The sequence below is a fragment of the Entelurus aequoreus genome, linkage group LG22 (assembly GCF_033978785.1).
Source record: "Entelurus aequoreus isolate RoL-2023_Sb linkage group LG22, RoL_Eaeq_v1.1, whole genome shotgun sequence".
Classification (NCBI taxonomy): domain Eukaryota; kingdom Metazoa; phylum Chordata; class Actinopteri; order Syngnathiformes; family Syngnathidae; genus Entelurus; species Entelurus aequoreus.
The window spans coordinates 386413-402307 of record NC_084752.1 but is presented as its reverse complement, the minus strand read 5'-3'; positions in this window follow the sequence as shown (position 1 = coordinate 402307).

The following is a 15895-nucleotide window of genomic DNA, read 5'->3' as shown; positions in this document are numbered from 1 at the left end:
AGGCTAAAAATCACCTCTTTTTCCTTCTCTCGATCAGACACTTAGAAAAAAAACGGAAAAAAAAAAAAAAAAATTTGGATTTTTTCTAAGTACAAAATCGAGAGAGGCTAAAAATCACCTCTTTTTCCTTCTTTCGATCGGACACTTAGAAAAAAAAAAAAAAAAAAAAAAAAATTTGGATTTTTTCTAAGTACAAAATCGAGAGAGGTTAAAAATCACCTCTTTTTCCTTCTCTCGATCAGACACTTAGAAAAAAAACGGAAAAAAAAAAAAAAAAATTTGGATTTTTTCTAAGTACAAAATCGAGAGAGGCTAAAAATCACCTCTTTTTCCTTCTCTCGATCAGACACTTAAAAAAAAAAAATAAATAAATAAATAAAATTTGGATTTTTTCTAAGTACAAAATCGAGAGAGGTTAAAAATCACCTCTTTTTCCTTCTCTCGATCAGACACTTAGAAAAAAAACGGAAAAAAAAAAAAAAAAATTTGGATTTTTTCTAAGTACAAAATCGAGAGAGGCTAAAAATCACCTCTTTTTCCTTCTCTCGATCGGACACTTAGAAAAAAAAAAAAAAAAAAAATTTGGATTTTTTCTAAGTACAAAATCGAGAGAGGCTAAAAATCACCTCTTTTTCCTTCTCTCGATCAGACACTTAGAAAAAAAACGGAAAAAAAAAAAAAAAAAATTTGGATTTTTTCTAAGTACAAAATCGAGAGAGGCTAAAAATCACCTCTTTTTCCTTCTCTCGATCGGACACTTAGAAAAAAAAAAAAAAAAAAAAAAAAATTTGGATTTTTTCTAAGTACAAAATCGAGAGAGGCTAAAAATCACCTCTTTTTCCTTCTCTCGATCAGACACTTAGAAAAAAAACGGAAAAAAAAAAAAAAAAAATTTGGATTTTTTCTAAGTACAAAATCGAGAGAGGCTAAAAATCACCTCTTTTTCCTTCTCTCGATCAGACACTTAGAAAAAAAACAGAAAAAAAAAAAAAAAAAATTGGATTTTTTCTAAGTACAAAATCGAGAGAGGCTAAAAATCACCTCTTTTTCCTTCTCTCGATCGGACACTTAGAAAAAAAAAAAAAAAAAAAAAAAAAAATCGATTTTTTCTAAGTACAAAATCGAGAGAGGCTAAAAATCACCTCTTTTTCCTTCTCTCGATCAGACACTTAGAAAAAAAACGGAAAAAAAAAAAAAAAAAATTTGGATTTTTTCTAAGTACAAAATCGAGAGAGGCTAAAAATCACCTCTTTTTCCTTCTCTCGATCGGACACTTAGAAAAAAAAAAAAAAAAAAAAAAAAATTGGATTTTTTCTAAGTACAAAATCGAGAGAGGCTAAAAATCACCTCTTTTTCCTTCTCTCGATCAGACACTTAGAAAAAAAACGGAAAAAAAAAAAAAAAAAATTTGGATTTTTTCTAAGTACAAAATCGAGAGAGGCTAAAAATCACCTCTTTTTCCTTCTCTCGATCAGACACTTAGAAAAAAAACGGAAAAAAAAAAAAAAAAATTTTTGATTTTTTTCTAAGTACAAAATCGAGAGAGGCTAAAAATCACCTCTTTTTCCTTCTCTCGATCGGACACTTAGAAAAAAATAAAAAATAAAAAAAAATTTGGATTTTTTCTAAGTACAAAATCGAGAGAGGCTAAAAATCACCTCTTTTTCCTTCTCTCGATCAGACACTTAGAAAAAAAACGGAAAAAAAAAAATAAAAAATTTGGATTTTTTCTAAGTACAAAATCGAGAGAGGCTAAAAATCACCTCTTTTTCCTTTTCTCGATCAGACACTTAGAAAAAAAACGGAAAAAAAAAAAAAAAAAATTTGGATTTTTTCTAAGTACAAAATCGAGAGAGGCTAAAAATCACCTCTTTTTCCTTCTCTCGATCAGACACTTAGAAAAAAAACGGAAAAAAAAAAATAAAAAATTTGGATTTTTTCTAAGTACAAAATCGAGAGTGGCTAAAAATCACCTCTTTTTCCTTCTCTCGATCAGACACTTAGAAAAAAAAATGAAAAAAAAAAAAAAAAAATTGGATTTTTTCTAAGTACAAAATCGAGAGAGGCTAAAAATCACCTCTTTTTCCTTCTCTCGATCAGACACTTAGAAAAAAAACGGAAAAAAAAAAAAAAAAAAATTGGATTTTTTCTAAGTACAAAATCGAGAGTGGCTAAAAATCACCTCTTTTTCCTTCTCTCGATCAGACACTTAGAAAAAAAACGGAAAAAAAAAATAAAAAAATTTGGATTTTTTCTAAGTACAAAATCGAGAGTGGCTAAAAATCACCTCTTTTTCCTTCTCTCGATCAGACACTTAGAAAAAAAAATGAAAAAAAAAAAAAAAAAATTGGATTTTTTCTAAGTACAAAATCGAGAGAGGCTAAAAATCACCTCTTTTTCCTTCTCTCGATCAGACACTTAGAAAAAAAACGGAAAAAAAAAAAAAAAAAATTTGGATTTTTTCTAAGTACAAAATCGAGAGTGGCTAAAAATCACCTCTTTTTCCTTCTCTCGATCAGACACTTAGAAAAAAAACGGAAAAAAAAAAAAAAAAAATTGGATTTTTTCTAAGTACAAAATCGAGAGTGGCTAAAAATCACCTCTTTTTCCTTCTCTCGATCAGACACTTAGAAAAAAAAATGAAAAAAAAAAAAAAAAAAATTGCATTTTTTCTAAGTACAAAATCGAGAGAGGCTAAAAATCACCTCTTTTTCCTTCTCTCGATCGGAAACTTAGAAAAAAAACGGAAAAAAAAAAAAAAAAAAAATTTGGATTTTTTCTAAGTACAAAATCGAGAGTGGCTAAAAATCACCTCTTTTTCCTTCTCTCGGTCAGACACTTAGAAAAAAAAATGAAAAAAAAAAAAAAAAATTGGATTTTTTCTAAGTACAAAATCGAGAGAGGCTAAAAATCACCTCTTTTTCCTTCTCTCGATCAGACACTTAGAAAAAAAACGGAAAAAAAAAAAAAAAAAAAATTTGGATTTTTTCTAAGTACAAAATCGAGAGTGGCTAAAAATCACCTCTTTTTCCTTCTCTCGATCAGACACTTAGAAAAAAAAATGAAAAAAAAAAAAAAAATTGGATTTTTTCTAAGTACAAAATCGAGAGAGGCTAAAAATCACCTCTTTTTCCTTCTCTCGATCGGACACTTAGAAAAAAAAAAAAAAAAAAAAAAAATTGGATTTTTTCTAATTACAAAATCAAGAGAGGCTAAAAATCACCTCTTTTTCCTTCTCTCGATCAGACACTTAGAAAAAAAACGGAAAAAAAAAAAAAAAAAATTGGATTTTTTCTAAGTACAAAATCGAGAGAGGCTAAAAATCACCTCTTTTTCCTTCTTTCGATCGGACACTTAGAAAAAAAAAAAAAAAAAAAAAAAAATTTGGATTTTTTCTAAGTACAAAATCGAGAGAGGTTAAAAATCACCTCTTTTTCCTTCTCTCGATCAGACACTTAGAAAAAAAACGGAAAAAAAAAAAAAAAAATTTGGATTTTTTCTAAGTACAAAATCGAGAGAGGCTAAAAATCACCTCTTTTTCCTTCTCTCGATCAGACACTTAAAAAAAAAAAATAAATAAATAAATAAAATTTGGATTTTTTCTAAGTACAAAATCGAGAGAGGCTAAAAATCACCTCTTCTTCCTTCTCTCGATCAGACACTTAGAAAAAAAACGGAAAAAAAAAAAAAAAAATTTGGATTTTTTCTAAGTACAAAATCGAGAGAGGCTAAAAATCACCTCTTTTTCCTTCTCTCGATCGGACACTTAGAAAAAAAAAAAAAAAAAAAAATTTGGATTTTTTCTAAGTACAAAATCGAGAGAGGCTAAAAATCACCTCTTTTTCCTTCTCTCGATCAGACACTTAGAAAAAAAACGGAAAAAAAAAAAAAAAAAATTTGGATTTTTTCTAAGTACAAAATCGAGAGAGGCTAAAAATCACCTCTTTTTCCTTCTCTCGATCGGACACTTAGAAAAAAAAAAAAAAAAAAAAAAAAATTTGGATTTTTTCTAAGTACAAAATCGAGAGAGGCTAAAAATCACCTCTTTTTCCTTCTCTCGATCAGACACTTAGAAAAAAAACGGAAAAAAAAAAAAAAAAAATTTGGATTTTTTCTAAGTACAAAATCGAGAGAGGCTAAAAATCACCTCTTTTTCCTTCTCTCGATCAGACACTTAGAAAAAAAACAGAAAAAAAAAAAAAAAAAATTGGATTTTTTCTAAGTACAAAATCGAGAGAGGCTAAAAATCACCTCTTTTTCCTTCTCTCGATCGGACACTTAGAAAAAAAAAAAAAAAAAAAAAAAAAAAATCGATTTTTTCTAAGTACAAAATCGAGAGAGGCTAAAAATCACCTCTTTTTCCTTCTCTCGATCAGACACTTAGAAAAAAAACGGAAAAAAAAAAAAAAAAAATTTGGATTTTTTCTAAGTACAAAATCGAGAGAGGCTAAAAATCACCTCTTTTTCCTTCTCTCGATCGGACACTTAGAAAAAAAAAAAAAAAAAAAAAAAAATTGGATTTTTTCTAAGTACAAAATCGAGAGAGGCTAAAAATCACCTCTTTTTCCTTCTCTCGATCAGACACTTAGAAAAAAAACGGAAAAAAAAAAAAAAAAAATTTGGATTTTTTCTAAGTACAAAATCGAGAGAGGCTAAAAATCACCTCTTTTTCCTTCTCTCGATCAGACACTTAGAAAAAAAACGGAAAAAAAAAAAAAAAAATTTTTGATTTTTTTTAAGTACAAAATCGAGAGAGGCTAAAAATCACCTCTTTTTCCTTCTCTCGATCGGACACTTAGAAAAAAATAAAAAATAAAAAAAAATTTGGATTTTTTCTAAGTACAAAATCGAGAGAGGCTAAAAATCACCTCTTTTTCCTTCTCTCGATCAGACACTTAGAAAAAAAACGGAAAAAAAAAAATAAAAAATTTGGATTTTTTCTAAGTACAAAATCGAGAGAGGCTAAAAATCACCTCTTTTTCCTTTTCTCGATCAGACACTTAGAAAAAAAACGGAAAAAAAAAAAAAAAAAATTTGGATTTTTTCTAAGTACAAAATCGAGAGAGGCTAAAAATCACCTCTTTTTCCTTCTCTCGATCAGACACTTAGAAAAAAAACGGAAAAAAAAAAATAAAAAATTTGGATTTTTTCTAAGTACAAAATCGAGAGTGGCTAAAAATCACCTCTTTTTCCTTCTCTCGATCAGACACTTAGAAAAAAAAATGAGAAAAAAAAAAAAAAAATTGGATTTTTTCTAAGTACAAAATCGAGAGAGGCTAAAAATCACCTCTTTTTCCTTCTGTCGATCAGACACTTAGAAAAAAAACGGAAAAAAAAAAAAAAAAAAATTGGATTTTTTCTAAGTACAAAATCGAGAGTGGCTAAAAATCACCTCTTTTTCCTTCTCTCGATCAGACACTTAGAAAAAAAACGGAAAAAAAAAAAAAACAAATTTGGATTTTTTCTAAGTACAAAATCGAGAGTGGCTAAAAATCACCTCTTTTTCCTTCTCTCGATCAGACACTTAGAAAAAAAAATGAAAAAAAAAAAAAAAAAATTGGATTTTTTCTAAGTACAAAATCGAGAGAGGCTAAAAATCACCTCTTTTTCCTTCTCTCGATCAGACACTTAGAAAAAAAACGGAAAAAAAAAAAAAAAAAATTTGGATTTTTTCTAAGTACAAAATCGAGAGTGGCTAAAAATCACCTCTTTTTCCTTCTCTCGATCAGACACTTAGAAAAAAAACGGAAAAAAAAAAAAAAAAATTTGGATTTTTTCTAAGTACAAAATCGAGAGTGGCTAAAAATCACCTCTTTTTCCTTCTCTCGATCAGACACTTAGAAAAAAAAATGAAAAAAAAAAAAAAAAAAATTGCATTTTTTCTAAGTACAAAATCGAGAGAGGCTAAAAATCACCTCTTTTTCCTTCTCTCGATCGGAAACTTAGAAAAAAAACGGAAAAAAAAAAAAAAAAAAAATTTGGATTTTTTCTAAGTACAAAATCGAGAGTGGCTAAAAATCACCTCTTTTTCCTTCTCTCGGTCAGACACTTAGAAAAAAAAATGAAAAAAAAAAAAAAAAATTGGATTTTTTCTAAGTACAAAATCGAGAGAGGCTAAAAATCACCTCTTTTTCCTTCTCTCGATCAGACACTTAGAAAAAAAACGGAAAAAAAAAAAAAAAAAAAATTTGGATTTTTTCTAAGTACAAAATCGAGAGTGGCTAAAAATCACCTCTTTTTCCTTCTCTCGATCAGACACTTAGAAAAAAAAATGAAAAAAAAAAAAAAAAATTGGATTTTTTCTAAGTACAAAATCGAGAGAGGCTAAAGATCACCTCTTTTTCCTTCTCTCGATCAGACACTTAGAAAAAAAACGGAAAAAAAAAAAAAAAAAATTTGGATTTTTTCTAAGTACAAAATCGAGAGTGGCTAAAAATCACCTCTTTTTCCTTCTCTCGATCAGACACTTAGAAAAAAAACGGAAAAAAAAAAAAAAAAAATTTGGATTTTTTTTAAGTACAAAATCGAGAGAGGCTAAAAATCACCTCTTTTTCCTTCTCTCGATCAGACACTTAGAAAAAAAACGGAAAAAAAAAAAAAAAAAATTTGGATTTTTTCTAAGTACAAAATCGAGAGAGGCTAAATATCACCTCTTTTTCCTTTTCTCGATCAGACACTTAGAAAAAAAACGGAAAAAAAAAAAAAAAAAAATTGGATTTTTTCTAAGTACAAAATCGAGAGAGGCTAAAAATCACCTCTTTTTCCTTCTCTCGATCAGACACTTAGAAAAAAAACGGAAAAAAAAAAAAAAAAAATTGGATTTTTTCTAAGTACAAAATCGAGAGTGGCTAAAAATCACCTCTTTTTCCTTCTCTCGATCAGACACTTAGAAAAAAAACGGAAAAAAAAAATAAAAAAATTTGGATTTTTTCTAAGTACAAAATCGAGAGAGGCTAAAAATCACCTCTTTTTCCTTTTCTCGATCAGACACTTAGAAAAAAAACGGGAAAAAAAAAAAAAAAATTTGGATTTTTTCTAAGTACAAAATCGAGAGAGGCTAAAAATCACCTCTTTTTCCTTCTCTCGATCAGACACTTAGAAAAAAAACGGAAAAAAAAAAAAAAATTTGGATTTTTTCTAAGTACAAAATCGAGAGTGGCTAAAAATCACCTCTTTTTCCTTCTCTCGATCAGACACTTAGAAAAAAAACGGAAAAAAAAAAAAAAAAAATTTGGATTTTTTCTAAGTACAAAATCGAGAGTGGCTAAAAATCACCTCTTTTTCCTTCTCTCGATCAGACACTTAGAAAAAAAAAAGAAAAAAAAAAATAAAAAATTGGATTTTTTCTAAGTACAAAATCGAGAGAGGCTAAAAATCACCTCTTTTTCCTTCTCTCGATCAGACACTTAGAAAAAAAACGGGAAAAAAAAAATAAAAATTTGGATTTTTTCTAAGTACAAAATCGAGAGTGGCTAAAAATCACCTCTTTTTCCTTCTCTCGACAGACACTTAGAAAAAAAACGGAAAAAAAAAAAAAAAAAATTGGATTTTTTCTAAGTACAAAATCGAGAGAGGCTAAAAATCACCTCTTTTTCCTTCTCTCGATCAGACACTTAGAAAAAAAACGGAAAAAAAAAAAAAAAAATTTTGGATTTTTTCTAAGTACAAAATCGAGAGTGGCTAAAAATCACCTCTTTTTCCTTCTCTCGATCAGACACTTAGAAAAAAAACGGAAAAAAAAAAAAATAAATTTGGATTTTTTCTAAGTACAAAATCGAGAGTGGCTAAAAATCACCTCTTTTTCCTTCTCTCGATCAGACACTTAGAAAAAAAAATGAAAAAAAAAAAAAAAAAAATTGGATTTTTTCTAAGTACAAAATCGAGAGAGGCTAAAAATCACCTCTTTTTCCTTCTCTCGATCAGACACTTAGAAAAAAAACGGAAAAAAAAAAAAAAAATTTGGATTTTTTCTAAGTACAAAATCGAGAGTGGCTAAAAATCACCTCTTTTTCCTTCTCTCGATCAGACACTTAGAAAAAAAACGGAAAAAAAAAAAAAAAAAATTGGATTTTTTCTAAGTACAAAATCGAGAGTGGCTAAAAATCACCTCTTTTTCCTTCTCTCGATCAGACACTTAGAAAAAAAAATGAAAAAAAAAAAAAAAAAATTGGATTTTTTCTAAGTACAAAATCGAGAGAGGCTAAAAATCACCTCTTTTTCCTTCTCTCGATCAGACACTTAGAAAAAAAACGGAAAAAAAAAAAAAAAAATTTGGATTTTTTCTAAGTACAAAATCGAGAGAGGCTAAAAATCACCTCTTTTTCCTTTTCTCGATCAGACACTTAGAAAAAAAACGGAAAAAAAAAAAAAAAAAATTTGGATTTTTTCTAAGTACAAAATCGAGAGAGGCTAAAAATCACCTCTTTTTCCTTCTCTCGATCAGACACTTAGAAAAAAAACGGAAAAAAAAAAATAAAAAATTTGGATTTTTTCTAAGTACAAAATCGAGAGTGGCTAAAAATCACCTCTTTTTCCTTCTCTCGATCAGACACTTAGAAAAAAAAATGAAAAAAAAAAAAAAAAATTGGATTTTTTCTAAGTACAAAATCGAGAGAGGCTAAAAATCACCTCTTTTTCCTTCTCTCGATCAGACACTTAGAAAAAAAACGGAAAAAAAAAAAAAAAAAAATTGGATTTTTTCTAAGTACAAAATCGAGAGTGGCTAAAAATCACCTCTTTTTCCTTCTCTCGATCAGACACTTAGAAAAAAAAATGAAAAAAAAAAAAAAAAAATTGCATTTTTTCTAAGTACAAAATCGAGAGAGGCTAAAAATCACCTCTTTTTCCTTCTCTCGATCAGACACTTAGAAAAAAAACGGAAAAAAAAAAAAAAATAATTTGGATTTTTTCTAAGTACAAAATCGAGAGTGGCTAAAAATCACCTCTTTTTCCTTCTCTCGATCAGACACTTAGAAAAAAAAAAGAAAAAAAAAAAAAAAAAATGGATTTTTTCTAAGTACAAAATCGAGAGAGGCTAAAAATCACCTCTTTTTCCTTCTCTCGATCAGACACTTAGAAAAAAAACGGAAAAAAAAAAAAAAAAAATTTGGATTTTTACTTAGTACAAAATCGAAAGTGGCTAAAAATCACCTCTTTTTCCTTCTCTCGATCAGACACTTAGAAAAAAAAATGAAAAAAAAAAAAAAAAAATTGCATTTTTTCTAAGTACAAAATCGAGAGAGGCTAAAAATCACCTCTTTTTCCTTCTCTCGATCAGACACTTAGAAAAAAAACGGAAAAAAAAAATAAAAAATTTGGATTTTTTCTAAGTACAAAATCGAGAGTGGCTAAAATCACCTCTTTTTCCTTCTCTCGATCAGACACTTAGAAAAAAAAATGAAAAAAAAAAAAAAAATTGGATTTTTTCTAAGTACAAAATCGAGAGAGGCTAAAAATCACCTCTTTTTCCTTCTCTCGATCAGACACTTAGAAAAAAAACGGAAAAAAAAAAAAAAAAAATTTGGATTTTTTCTAAGTACAAAATCGAGAGTGGCTAAAAATCACCTCTTTTTCCTTCTCTCGATCAGACACTTAGAAAAAAAACGGAAAAAAAAAAAAAAAAAATTTGGATTTTTTCTAAGTACAAAATCGAGAGAGGCTAAAAATCACCTCTTTTTCCTTTTCTCGATCAGACACTTAGAAAAAAAACGGAAAAAAAAAAAAAAAAATTTGGATTTTTTCTAAGTACAAAATCGAGAGAGGCTAAAAATCACCTCTTTTTCCTTCTCTCGATCAGACACTTAGAAAAAAAACGGAAAAAAAAAAAAAAAAAATTTGGATTTTTTCTAAGTACAAAATCGAGAGAGGCTAAAAATCACCTCTTTTTCCTTCTCTCGATCAGACACTTAGAAAAAAAACGGAAAAAAAAAAAAAAAAAATTTGGATTTTTTCTAAGTACAAAATCGAGAGTGGCTAAAAATCACCTCTTTTTCCTTCTCTCGATCAGACACTTAGAAAAAAAAATGAAAAAAAAAAAAAAAAAATTGCATTTTTTCTAAGTACAAAATCGAGAGAGGCTAAAAATCACCTCTTTTTCCTTCTCTCGATCAGACACTTAGAAAAAAAACGGAAAAAAAAAAAATAATAATTTGGATTTTTTCTAAGTACAAAATCGAGAGTGGCTAAAAATCACCTCTTTTTCCTTCTCTCGATCAGACACTTAGAAAAAAAAAAGAAAAAAAAAAAAAAAAAATGGATTTTTTCTAAGTACAAAATCGAGAGAGGCTAAAAATCACCTCTTTTTCCTTCTCTCGATCAGACACTTAGAAAAAAAACGGAAAAAAAAAAAAAAAAAATTTGGATTTTTACTTAGTACAAAATCGAAAGTGGCTAAAAATCACCTCTTTTTCCTTCTCTCGATCAGACACTTAGAAAAAAAAATGAAAAAAAAAAAAAAAAAATTGCATTTTTTCTAAGTACAAAATCGAGAGAGGCTAAAAATCACCTCTTTTTCCTTCTCTCGATCAGACACTTAGAAAAAAAACGGAAAAAAAAAATAAAAAATTTGGATTTTTTCTAAGTACAAAATCGAGAGTGGCTAAAATCACCTCTTTTTCCTTCTCTCGATCAGACACTTAGAAAAAAAAATGAAAAAAAAAAAAAAAATTTGGATTTTTTCTAAGTACAAAATCGAGAGAGGCTAAAAATCACCTCTTTTTCCTTCTCTCGATCAGACACTTAGAAAAAAAACGGAAAAAAAAAAAAAAAAAATTTGGATTTTTTCTAAGTACAAAATCGAGAGTGGCTAAAAATCACCTCTTTTTCCTTCTCTCGATCAGACACTTAGAAAAAAAACGGAAAAAAAAAAAAAAAAAAATTTGGATTTTTTCTAAGTACAAAATCGAGAGAGGCTAAAAATCACCTCTTTTTCCTTTTCTCGATCAGACACTTAGAAAAAAAACGGAAAAAAAAAAAAAAAAAATTTGGATTTTTTCTAAGTACAAAATCGAGAGAGGCTAAAAATCACCTCTTTTTCCTTCTCTCGATCAGACACTTAGAAAAAAAACGGAAAAAAAAAAAAAAAAAATTTGGATTTTTTCTAAGTACAAAATCGAGAGTGGCTAAAAATCACCTCTTTTTCCTTCTCTCGATCAGACACTTAGAAAAAAAACGGAAAAAAAAAAAAAAAAATTTGGATTTTTTCTAAGTACAAAATCGAGAGAGGCTAAAAATCACCTCTTTTTCCTTCTCTCGATCAGACACTTAGAAAAAAAAATGAAAAAAAAAAAAAAAAATTGGATTTTTTCTAAGTACAAAATCGAGAGAGGCTAAAAATCACCTCTTTTTCCTTCTCTCGATCAGACACTTAGAAAAAAAACGGAAAAAAAAAAAAAAAAAATTTGGATTTTTTCTAAGTACAAAATCGAGAGTGGCTAAAAATCACCTCTTTTTCCTTCTCTCGATCAGACACTTAGAAAAAAAACGGAAAAAAAAAAAAAAAAATTTGGATTTTTTCTAAGTACAAAATCGAGAGTGGCTAAAAATCACCTCTTTTTCCTTCTCTCGATCAGACACTTAGAAAAAAAAATGAAAAAAAAAAAAAAAAAATTGGATTTTTTCTAAGTACAAAATCGAGAGAGGCTAAAAATCACCTCTTTTTCCTTCTCTCGATCAGACACTTAGAAAAAAAACGGAAAAAAAAAAAAAAAAAATTTGGATTTTTTCTAAGTACAAAATCGAGAGAGGCTAAAAATCACCTCTTTTTCCTTTTCTCGATCAGACACTTAGAAAAAAAACGGAAAAAAAAAAAAAAAAAAATTGGATTTTTTCTAAGTACAAAATCGAGAGGGGCTAAAAATCACCTCTTTTTCCTTCTCTCGATCAGACACTTAGAAAAAAAACGGAAAAAAAAAAAAAAAAAATTTGGATTTTTTCTAAGTACAAAATCGAGAGTGGCTAAAAATCACCTCTTTTTCCTTCTCTCGATCAGACACTTAGAAAAAAAACGGAAAAAAAAAAAAAAAAAATTGGATTTTTTCTAAGTACAAAATCGAGAGAGGCTAAAAATCACTTCTGTTTCCTTTTCTCGATCAGACACTTAGAAAAAAAATGGAAAAAAAAAAAAAAAAAATTTGGATTTTTTCTAAGTACAAAATCGAGAGTGGCTAAAAATCACCTCTTTTTCCTTCTCTCGATCAGACACTTAGAAAAAAAAATGAAAAAAAAAAAAAAAAATTGGATTTTTTCTAAGTACAAAATCGAGAGAGGCTAAAAATCACCTCTTTTTCCTTCTCTCGATCAGACACTTAGAAAAAAAACGGAAAAAAAAAAAAAAAAATTTGGATTTTTTCTAAGTACAAAATCGAGAGTGGCTAAAAATCACCTCTTTTTCCTTCTCTCGATCAGACACTTAGAAAAAAAACGGGAAAAAAAAAAAAAAAATTTGGATTTTTTCTAAGTACAAAATCGAGAGTGGCTAAAAATCACCTCTTTTTCCTTCTCTCGATCAGACACTTAGAAAAAAAAATGAAAAAAAAAAAAAAAAAATTGCATTTTTTCTAAGTACAAAATCGAGAGAGGCTAAAAATCACCTCTTTTTCCTTCTCTCGATCAGACACTTAGAAAAAAAACGGAAAAAAAAAAAAAAAAAATTTGGATTTTTTCTAAGTACAAAATCGAGAGTGGCTAAAAATCACCTCTTTTTCCTTCTCTCGATCAGACACTTAGAAAAAAAAAAGAAAAAAAAAAAAAAAAATTGGATTTTTTCTAAGTACAAAATTGAGAGAGGCTAAAAATCACCTCTTTTTCCTTCTCTCGATCAGACACTTAGAAAAAAAACGGAAAAAAAAAAAAAAAAAATTGGATTTTTTCTAAGTACAAAATCGAGAGTGGTTAAAAATCACCTCTTTTTCCTTCTCTCGATCAGACACTTAGAAAAAAAAATGAAAAAAAAAAAAAAAAAAATTGCATTTTTTCTAAGTACAAAATCGAGAGAGGCTAAAAATCACCTCTTTTTCCTTCTCTCGATCAGACACTTAGAAAAAAAACGGAAAAAATAAAAAATTTGGATTTTTTCTAAGTACAAAATCGAGAGTGGCTAAAAATCACCTCTTTTTCCTTCTCTCGATCAGACACTTAGAAAAAAAAATGAAAAAAAAAAAAAAAAATTGGATTTTTTCTAAGTACAAAATCGAGAGAGGCTAAAAATCACCTCTTTTTCCTTCTCTCGATCAGACACTTAGAAAAAAAAACGGAAAAAATAAAAAATTTGGATTTTTTCTAAGTACAAAATCGAGAGTGGCTAAAAATCACCTCTTTTTCCTTCTCTCGATCAGACACTTAGAAAAAAAACGGAAAAAAAAAAAAAAAAAATTTGGATTTTTTCTAAGTACAAAATCGAGAGAGGCTAAAAATCACCTCTTTTTCCTTTTCTCGATCAGACACTTAGAAAAAAAACGGAAAAAAAAAAAAAAAAATTTGGATTTTTTCTAAGTACAAAATCGAGAGAGGCTAAAAATCACCTCTTTTTCCTTTTCTCGATCAGACACTTAGAAAAAAAACGGAAAAAAAAAAAAAAAAATTTGGATTTTTTCTAAGTACAAAATCGAGAGAGGCTAAAAATCACCTCTTTTTCCTTCTCTCGATCAGACACTTAGAAAAAAAAATGAAAAAAAAAAAAAAAAATTGGATTTTTTCTAAGTACAAAATCGAGAGAGGCTAAAAATCACCTCTTTTTCCTTCTCTCGATCAGACACTTAGAAAAAAAACGGAAAAAAAAAAAAAAAAAATTTGGATTTTTTCTAAGTACAAAATCGAGAGTGGCTAAAAATCACCTCTTTTTCCTTCTCTCGATCAGACACTTAGAAAAAAAACGGAAAAAAAAAAAAAAAAATTTGGATTTTTTCTAAGTACAAAATCGAGAGTGGCTAAAAATCACCTCTTTTTCCTTCTCTCGATCAGACACTTAGAAAAAAAAATGAAAAAAAAAAAAAAAAAATTGGATTTTTTCTAAGTACAAAATCGAGAGAGGCTAAAAATCACCTCTTTTTCCTTCTCTCGATCAGACACTTAGAAAAAAAACGGAAAAAAAAAAAAAAAAAATTTGGATTTTTTCTAAGTACAAAATCGAGAGAGGCTAAAAATCACCTCTTTTTCCTTTTCTCGATCAGACACTTAGAAAAAAAACGGAAAAAAAAAAAAAAAAAATTTGGATTTTTTCTAAGTACAAAATCGAGAGAGGCTAAAAATCACCTCTTTTTCCTTCTCTCGATCAGACACTTAGAAAAAAAACGGAAAAAAAAAAATAAAAAATTTGGATTTTTTCTAAGTACAAAATCGAGAGTGGCTAAAAATCACCTCTTTTTCCTTCTCTCGATCAGACACTTAGAAAAAAAACGGAAAAAAAAAAAAAAAAAATTGGATTTTTTCTAAGTACAAAATCGAGAGAGGCTAAAAATCACTTCTGTTTCCTTTTCTCGATCAGACACTTAGAAAAAAAATGGAAAAAAAAAAAAAAAAAATTTGGATTTTTTCTAAGTACAAAATCGAGAGTGGCTAAAAATCACCTCTTTTTCCTTCTCTCGATCAGACACTTAGAAAAAAAAATGAAAAAAAAAAAAAAAAATTGGATTTTTTCTAAGTACAAAATCGAGAGAGGCTAAAAATCACCTCTTTTTCCTTCTCTCGATCAGACACTTAGAAAAAAAACGGAAAAAAAAAAAAAAAAATTTGGATTTTTTCTAAGTACAAAATCGAGAGTGGCTAAAAATCACCTCTTTTTCCTTCTCTCGATCAGACACTTAGAAAAAAAACGGGAAAAAAAAAAAAAAAATTTGGATTTTTTCTAAGTACAAAATCGAGAGTGGCTAAAAATCACCTCTTTTTCCTTCTCTCGATCAGACACTTAGAAAAAAAAATGAAAAAAAAAAAAAAAAAAATTGCATTTTTTCTAAGTACAAAATCGAGAGAGGCTAAAAATCACCTCTTTTTCCTTCTCTCGATCAGACACTTAGAAAAAAAACGGAAAAAAAAAAAAAAAAAATTTGGATTTTTTCTAAGTACAAAATCGAGAGTGGCTAAAAATCACCTCTTTTTCCTTCTCTCGATCAGACACTTAGAAAAAAAAAAGAAAAAAAAAAAAAAAAATTGGATTTTTTCTAAGTACAAAATTGAGAGAGGCTAAAAATCACCTCTTTTTCCTTCTCTCGATCAGACACTTAGAAAAAAAACGGAAAAAAAAAATAAAAAATTTGGATTTTTTCTAAGTACAAAATCGAGAGTGGTTAAAAATCACCTCTTTTTCCTTCTCTCGATCAGACACTTAGAAAAAAAAATGAAAAAAAAAAAAAAAAAAATTGCATTTTTTCTAAGTACAAAATCGAGAGAGGCTAAAAATCACCTCTTTTTCCTTCTCTCGATCAGACACTTACAAAAAAAACGGAAAAAAAAAAAAAAAAAAATTTGGATTTTTTCTAAGTACAAAATCGAGAGTGGCTAAAAATCACCTCTTTTTCCTTCTCTCGATCAGACACTTAGAAAAAAAAATGAAAAAAAAAAAAAAAAATTGGATTTTTTCTAAGTACAAAATCGAGAGAGGCTAAAGATCACCTCTTTTTCCTTCTCTCGATCAGACACTTAGAAAAAAAACGGAAAAAAAAAAAAAAAAAATTTGGATTTTTTCTAAGTACAAAATCGAGAGTGGCTAAAAATCACCTCTTTTTCCTTCTCTCGATCAGACACTTAGAAAAAAAACGGAAAAAAAAAAAAAAAAAATTTGGATTTTTTCTAAGTACAAAATCGAGAGAGGCTAAAAATCACCTCTTTTTCCTTTTCTCGATCAGACACTTAGAAAAAAAACGGAAAAAAAAAAAATTTGGATTTTTTCTAAGTACAAAAT